This window comes from Globicephala melas, chromosome 19 (assembly GCF_963455315.2).
Source record: "Globicephala melas chromosome 19, mGloMel1.2, whole genome shotgun sequence".
Taxonomy (NCBI): domain Eukaryota; kingdom Metazoa; phylum Chordata; class Mammalia; order Artiodactyla; family Delphinidae; genus Globicephala; species Globicephala melas.
In genome coordinates this window covers 3,902,479-3,910,724 of record NC_083332.1, presented here as the reverse complement: position 1 = coordinate 3,910,724, position 8,246 = coordinate 3,902,479, and the positions used below count along the sequence as shown (strand labels likewise).

At 55.6% G+C, this 8,246-nt stretch overlaps 1 pseudogene; it reads right to left on the bottom strand.

Moving 5' to 3' along the window:
* Nucleotides 1-305: 305 nt before the first annotated feature.
* On the bottom strand, nucleotides 306-5,595 carry LOC115847769 (leukocyte immunoglobulin-like receptor subfamily B member 3; annotated as a pseudogene).
* Between the last annotated feature and the right edge of the window lie 2,651 nt (nucleotides 5,596-8,246).

The window sequence follows — 8,246 nt, the reverse complement described above, 5'->3', positions numbered from 1 at the left end:
GGGTTCTTCGCGAAGTCTGTGGAGCCTGCAGAAGAATCCAGGTCCTCGCAGCTACTTGGGCTGGGTGGTAGGCCTCCCTCACCCCAAGGTGTTGATGGCAGTAGGGTCCTTGAGGTCAGGACCCTTGGTAGGGACCATAAAATCAGCTGTGATGTCCATGGAGTTCTGGAAGCAGTTGGCTTCCAGGAGGTCTCAAGCTCCTGGTGGTTCGTGTGAGGACTCCAGGCTGGCTGGAGTTTGGTATAAGCATTTATGGGGGCAGCTCCTGGGGGTCCCTGGAGCGTGGGATCTGGGTCCTTCCTGGGCTAGCGGACGGCGAGAGCATCATACACGCTGGGCTCTGCTGGGGGCTCCCCTGACTGGGGGGGCAGGGGTTGCAGTCTCCCGTCTGAGGGTCGAGTGGTTCAGCTGGGCATAGGTCACATCCTGGGGAGCTTCAGATGCCGCGGCCTGGAGTGGGGGAGAGGGAGGGAGGGTGGTTGGGTGGGGGAAGCCTCGGGGCCCGGGAGGGAAAGGAGGCACTCCTTGGTGGTCTCAGTCATCAGGGCTCTGCTGGAGACAGTGAGCACTGGTCTCCGAATCTTTCCTTCCTTCAGTCCCTGTAGCTTTCAGCCTCAGGGAGGAGGGAAGTGAAGGAAGTTGAAATTCCTGTGACTGGTGGCTTGTTGTGTAAGTTTGGTGCAGGGGAGAGGGCAGGACTGGAGATAGGAATTGGGTGTGGCGTCATCAACATGGAGGGACAGTGGGACCCCGCTGCAGCCTGGGAGCGAGCTAGGGTTCTCCAGTGTGAATAGGAGCTGATCCTCACCCGTTAACCAACGCACGAGGTACGTTGCTGGATCACCCAACCTGGAGCAGCCAAGGGACGAGCGAGTATTTTAGAATCCTCTGGAGTTTAGAAGGCATCCCCTCTGGGCCTCTCTGCAACCCCAGGATTGGATTTAGCCCCTTTGTGGTGGGCACAGACTCTTAGCCCTAACCTTCAGCCCTGCCAGCTCGACCTGAGCATTCAACACCTTGAAGGTCAGAGGAGACCAGGTGTGGGGTTGCAGCAGCCCACAGGGCAGGTTCTTCCAGAAGGGAGAGGCTGCCAGGAGTTGAGAGGCGTCAGGGTTCAGTGTCCGCTGGATTTAACGTCTGAACAAGGAGGTGTGGGTGCCCTGGTCAGGATTGGGGGAGCTGACCTGACCAGCTGCCTGCCGTCCTCCGGCTGTGTGTCTTCCACGACAGCATCCGGTGGGGACAGAACAAGGGGGTCCCATCTCTTGCCGAGATTCCCTGACATCTCACACAGCAGATGTCCAGAGAGGGTCAGTGATGTGGCCAAGGCCACACAGTATCAGATTCGAGCTCTCACATCCCCAAGCCCAGAACCCTTTCCAACCACTCCCCGGTGTCCACTGCCCACCCACATTGTCTGGCCTTGTCTCCTGCCCCCAGGATGGTCCCTCTTCCCCTTACACAAGCTCTCCTGGACGTCAGCAGCTGGGCTGGAGCTCGGCAGGGAGAGAGGAGTGTGAGGGGCAGTGCGGGAGCTGCGCGCAGGCTGGCCGGGGTGGGAGTCTTTGGGAGAGGTCTTGCCTCTTCTGCCGGCCTCTGTCCTCGAGCACTGATGCTGCAGCTGCTGCAGGAAGTTGGGAATCGGCCTCCAACCCACCCCAGAGCCCTTCTCTAGGGTTACAGTAAGATCCGCGAGGGCCTACGAACTGATAAGATTATAATCCCCTCCCACCTCCATAACGAAGTCAAGAGAAAAACCTAAACTATAAAATACGAAACTTGTATGTGTTTTCAAACATTTCGTAAGTTTAAAAAAACAAAAGAATAAAATACGTGTACACTTGTATTTAATCTCTTTAGATTTTCTCATTCGGAGATGCTGGAGTTGTTTTCTAACCTGATTTCACCCGTCTCTTAGGTTTCCCTTTGGCTGGTGCCCTAAGCCCACCACCTCCAGGGGCCTGGGTTAGCCCGTTCCCTACTCACCCGACTTCCTGCGTCTGCTCTGACCCCGGTGTCGGACGACGAGGACGAGGGGCAGCAGGACGAAGGCCACTGAGACCCCAGTCAGGATGTTCAGGTACCATTTGAGACCTGGGGCACCAGTGATGTCATGAGTGAGCCCAAGATGCCATTTAATTGAGCGCCTACTGTGTGCAGGCTCATGTTGGGGTCTGTGCATTCATCTCCTCTAACTTTCACAACAATCGTGCAACAGTGACTGTCACTCCCACCCGCTTTACAGATGAGGAGATTGAGGCACAGAGGAAATGCACATGCCTCAGGCCACCCAGCCTGGATGTGGCAGAGGTGGGGTTGGAACCCAGGACTGTGGGCTCCCTTGTGTTTTTTTAAATTATTTTTTTAATGCTGTTGCCTCCAGGCAGAACACCAGTGCAGAGACGTGTCCCTCAAACCCAATCCCTACTCCTCTGCCAGCCCAGCCCAGATCTGTCCCCACTCTGCAGAGGCCTGGCATCCCCCCGCGGGGCCCGAGTGGACAAGGGTGTGTGTGTCTGGGAGGGGCAGGCGGGAGGCTCTGGCCTTCCTGAGCTCTAAACAGGGCCTGTGCTGAGGGCTCCCCATTGAGGGAGGAAGCAGGAGGGCTCCTCCACGCAGGTAAGCCTCGGACTCTGCGAGGAACATGACTCAGCTAAGATCGCAAGCCTGGGAAGTAGCAGAGCGGTGACTTCCAAGCCCTGGCCTTCCCTGACCCCACGGCCGCTCGTTGGAGGGCTGAAGCCCCTGACTTCAAGCAGGAGGGCGCAGACACCATCCCCATGCACAGTGTGGGAGCAGACGTCTTGCCCTTTGCAGTCAGGGAAGTGGGTCCCAGTGAGAAGAAGGAACTTTCCTCAGGCCATTAACTCAGGAAGTGGCTGAGCCAAGACCAGACTGAGCTCCTCCCACCACCACCTCCACACACAGACCCTCACTCACCCGTCTGCACACCTGACTGTGTAGGGGAGAAGCTGATCCTCAGAGCCTCCTGGGGGTCAGGACAGGAGGGGAGGGCCAGGGGCTGCTTCTCCCCACACAGCCCACTGCTCCTGCCCCAGGATGGGCCCCGACATCTCCCTCTCCATGAGCCCCCACCCTTCATCCACCAGCCGCAGAGCCCCGGGAGCCCTTTGGTCTCCCCGCATCTCTGCCTGACTCCCAGCCCGCTGGGACACAAGCTGTGCCAGGGCCTGTGATCTTGGTCCCTTGGGGACTGAGGCCACTGCTAGCCACCCGCTCTTGTGTCATTCTCTCAGGGTGAGGGGCTACGAGGATTGCGGACCAGAGGAGGATGGAGATGCGGGGGGGGGGGCTCTGATCTTTTCCCCTTCTGGTCAGCCCCGAGTCTTCCCTACCACCTGGAACATGTCTGGACCCCAGGGATGAGGATGGTGCAGGGAAGGGAGTTGCTCTGGCCTTGTCCATCCCTTTACTGTTGATTCTCCTCCTTCTGTGACCCCCTCACTCCCAGCCCAGCCCAGAGCTGGGGACAGGACCCTGAACTGACCAGGAAGACACAGAGGGCTAGGGCTGGGGTCCCTCACCTGAGCAGGAGCTCCAGGGGTCGCTGGGCCGTGACCTCAGGGAGGGGGAGGTGCTGAGTGAGCTGTAGCACGTGTAGGTCCCACTGTGGGCTGAGGTCACAGGACTCAAGGTGAAGTTGTTCTGAAAGGGTGGAGCCGTGTCCTGCAGACGAAGGTTCTGGGAAGGAGTGAGTGACCCCTCCTTGGACAGATGGAGGGGATCAGACCAGACCTCAGAGCCACACTGCAGGGTCAGTTTTCTCTGCTGGTTCCTGAGGCCCCCAGCTGGGCTAAGAGGGAGGGTTTCCTGTACATTCCTGGGGCGAGGAAGGTCGTGATGTGTACAGAGCCACCCCCAACACACCCTTGACCCTGAGCTGAGGGACCACCATCCTCTCTCCAGGGACCCTGTCTGTGACCCCCTCTCAGCTGCTCTCAGCCCCTCTGTGTGGGTCTCTCTTATCTCCCGGCACCCACTCCATTTTTCCCTCTGTGGACCACTGCCCTGTCTCAGTGTCTGCTCTAGGACCCCTCCCAGGACCCCATCACCACCAGGGGTGGCTCTGGGCCCAGCACCCTGACAACACAGTCAGGACGTGGGGCAGGACAGGGGCTGCTCACCGGCGATCAGCCTGTCTCCACGGCGCACGAGAGAGCCCGGCTAGGCTGAGAGCGAGGGCTCCTTGTACACCCCTGCAGAGAAGGGACAGTGGCGCCGAGGGGGACGCACACCCCACACTGCTCACTGGGGCTGCAGTGAGAGCTCTCCTGGTCCCTCCCAGGCCTCCCGCCAGTGGTTCTGCCCCGGGAGGCCACTGCCCCTGACCCCCCATCACCCCAGGGCTCACTGGGCACAAGGCTCAGGTCAGGGGTCCAGGAAACGATGGGGCTGGGGGCCCTCACCTGTGACCTGGCGATGCAGAGGGTGACTGGGGTGTGACCACACATGTGCAGGGAGCTGGGAGAATCATAGCATCCGCGGGTTCCCCCACGGGAGGAGTTTAGGGGGCCCACAGGGCACACGGCCTGTCCCCTCCCATGGGTCCTCGATGTCTGGCGTCGGCCGGGTCGGCGCCTCCCTCCTTCAGCAGGTGCAGAGTGCCCGCTGCAAACTGTGAGCTGCCAGGGACACGCCCCCTCCTGAGGCCGCCACTGGGCGCGGCTGCTGAGAGGGAGGGGAAGGGGCTGGGTTAAAGGGGGGCCTTCAGCCCGCTCACCGCAGGTGTGGGCTGTGAGGGGAGACGTCCGTCCCCCTGAGCCCACACTCTGCTCCCTCTGCCTGTAAGGACGCTGCCGCAGTGGGAGGGGACCCGGGTCCTCCCTCCTACCTGTCCCCACCAGGGGCAGGGGGTCACTCCACTCTGACCTGTCTTTCCTGCTGTGATAGACACACTGGTACTGCCCTGCAGTGCTTGAGCTCGAGGATTCAAAGGGGAAACTGGCCTTGTTTTTGGAGTCTTGTGGGGCCTTAGCCTCCCAGAGTCCAGAGGGCCTCTCTCTATACAGACGGTAGACATCAGCCCTCAGAGATCTCGGAGACAAGATGGTCACAGGGCTTCCCTTGGTGACCGACACCTGGGTCAGCCCAGATGGAGGGTTTGGGGAGGACCCCTGGAAAGGGATCAGACCTGAAGAGTTAGGGGTGCCCTTCTCCCGTCAGTTTCCCCAGCTGTCATTCCCCAGGTCCCTCCCAGACAGGTCAGCATCATTTCAGACCTGCTGTGTTCCCCCCAGATGACCAGGGGGTTGTTGGGTTGAAGCAGGAGGTCCGGGGGGCCTCACTTACCACGGGCCCTGACTCAGCCCTGGGAGAGAGTTCCCTGTGAGCGCCCATCCCCCAGCACACATCATAGATGCTCCAGGCCTGGTCTGGACCCTGAGTTCTGGGGTCAGATCTGGGGCTGAGCACATCCTTCCTCCCCCACAATTTCTGCCCCCACTGATCTCCTGAGACCTGGGGTCTCTCAGCTTCAGGCCTGGGAGGAGAGGGGCCCCCTCCCCGCTCCCTTCCCCAAAGCTCACCGAGGCAGAGAAGGGCAGTGAGGGTCGGGGTCGTGGCTGTGCCTCCCATGGTCCCCAGCCGTGCTGGTGTCTCACAAAGTCCACAGAGCCAGCAGGACAGACAGACATGCGGGGGCTGACAAGGTGCAGGCTCTGTGTGACACGTCTTGGGTTCCTCATCAGCCTCCCTCTGCTCTCCCTGAAGCATGGGGCCGAGGAGACAGCAATCTCTGGGGATGTTTCAGGCCAGATCTGAGACTCACCAGATCCCCCTGCCCCACTCTGCCTTCCTGTCCTCCCTCCTCATGCCAAATCCAAATCCAGAGAGTGACATAACATCCCAGAACACGAGACTAGAAGAAGCAGGCCCAGGAGCGACCCCAACACCTGTTCCCATTCTTACTCTGCCTCTTACGTAGGCTGTGTGATCTGGGGCAAGTAACTTCCCTTTCCTGACTTCCTGTAAATGCAAATTTTGTTCCTTTCTTTCATCAGCTAGTCCAGTAAGGCAGTATTTGTTGAGCAATGACCATGTTCAGTCATGGTGCCAGACACTGGAGATTCACTGGTGAAGCCGACAGATTCCTTTCCTGGACTCATGGGGCCCAGAGTACTGAAAACAGACATTGCAAATATTTACATGGCAAACAATTCAGTTATAGTCTTGTGAGACTGTTACAAGTTGGAAGAAAAAAGAAAACGGGGAGCAATGAGTTTCATTAACAGGTAGACGCCATGAAGCCTGGGTCCTGGTTGTGAGGTGTCCTTCTGGTGGATTGATGAGCAGTAGTTAGCTCAGGGGTGGTGGTGGTGGTGGAGGCATCCTTGACCAGAAAGATCTTGAGCTGTTCTCAGAACTGAGAGCAATTAGGCGAGGGCTGGGGCCTTGCCACACAGGCTCTTGAGCGCCATGTAAGTATTTTGGATTTATCTTTAAAGCAATTGGAAGATTTTAAGCAGCAGAGAGTTTGAACAGATTTCTATTATCAAAAGATTACCCCCATATAGAAAATGTAACGCAGGAGGGCTGTATTGATAATTAACTCTATTAATAGTAAAATTCCAACATTAATCTCTCTCCTGGATGATGTGGTGATCAGTATTTTAAGTCATTTATGTGGTTTTCTCCTATAAACCTTACACGAACTTATAACAACATATATTTATAGTTGAGTGGAATGAAAAAGGAAGGCTTCTTGGTCTGGCAGGTTGGAAAGGACATGGCTCCGTTCACACTGGCCAAGGGGGCAGTCTGAGGAGGTGCAGAATTGTTCAGTAGCTCTGTGTATGTGTGTGTTTGGGGGAGACATGGTTATGTGTGATGAGTTTGGCTCGGGAGGGAGAGCGGCGTTTGCTGGGGCTGATCGTTCACAGCCTGGAATATCAGATGATGCGCCTTGACTTTGTTTTGAAGGTGGAAACTGTTGGAAGGGTTTTGAGCAGGGCAGGTTCAGATCCGATGCGGTTATAGGAAGAGTCCTTTGGAGGTGGTGAGAGCAATGAGCTGGAGTAAGGAGTGGAGCCTGGATTGGAGGACCGGGAAGGAGGCTGATGTGATGAAACAGACAAGATGTCCTGAGCCTTGCGATGGATCAGGGACATTGTTAAGAAGAGCTCAAGGAGCACAGTGTGTGGATTTGGTGGTTGGATGTGAAGTGCAGGAGACTGGGGAACTGAAAGCGCTCCCACTCTCTGCCTTGGTTGCCTGGAGGAGCCAATGGGGTGGTCATAAATGGGGTGACCCCAGGAGAGAGGGACACATGGGGAGATGCTTGGAAGACTGATCACGTTCTTTAGAGTGAAGCACAGCCCTGCCTCCTGACCTGGGACTGGATTTTCTTTTCCCCAAACACTTCCCTTCACTGACTTCCTTGTGCCTATAATTCAGCACCATCTTTTTTCATCTCCCTTTTTCAAAACCTCTGAGTCAGTTCTGCCTCCTCAGTGCCCCTTCCTCCCCTGGGCAGAACTCTTCATCTCATTCTGTGAATTCTTTCTCCAGGCATGGGGTAAGAGCATAGGTTGGAAGCAAAGATTTTTTAAAATGAACAACACCCAGGATCTGTGAGGCCATTTATATCATTGCTCTGCCAGCAAAAGGAGAATGATATCAATGAACAAAAAAATTTTTTTGAGGAGCTAAATACTGACGATTTTACAGATTTTTTTTGATGTGGACCACTTTTTAAAAGTCTTTATTGAATTTGTTATAATATTGCTTCTGCTTTATTTATTTATTTACTTATTTATTTTTTGGCACTGAGACATGCGGGATCTTAGCTCCCTGACCAGGTGTTGAACCTGCACCCCCTGGCGAAGACGAAGTCTTAACCACTGGAAGTCCTTCTTAACCAGGGAAGTCCCCAGATTTGTTGAAAGTCATCCATTTACATGTCCAAGATGCTCCACAAATGAAAAATTGGATAAGGTTTTAAAATGATGCCCATGAGGGCACACAGCAGAAGCAAGAAGAACTACAATCCTGCAGGCTGCAGAACAAAGACAACAATCACAGAAAGACAGAAAAAATGAAAAGGCAGAGGATTATGTCCCAGATGAAGGAACAAGATAAAACCCCAGAAAACCAGCTAAGTGAATTGGAGATAGGCAACCTTCCAGAAAAAGAATTCAGAATAATGATAGTGAAGATGATCCAGGATCTCGGAAAAGGAATGACGAAAATGCAAGAAATGTGGAATGTGGAATCTTAAAAAGATGATA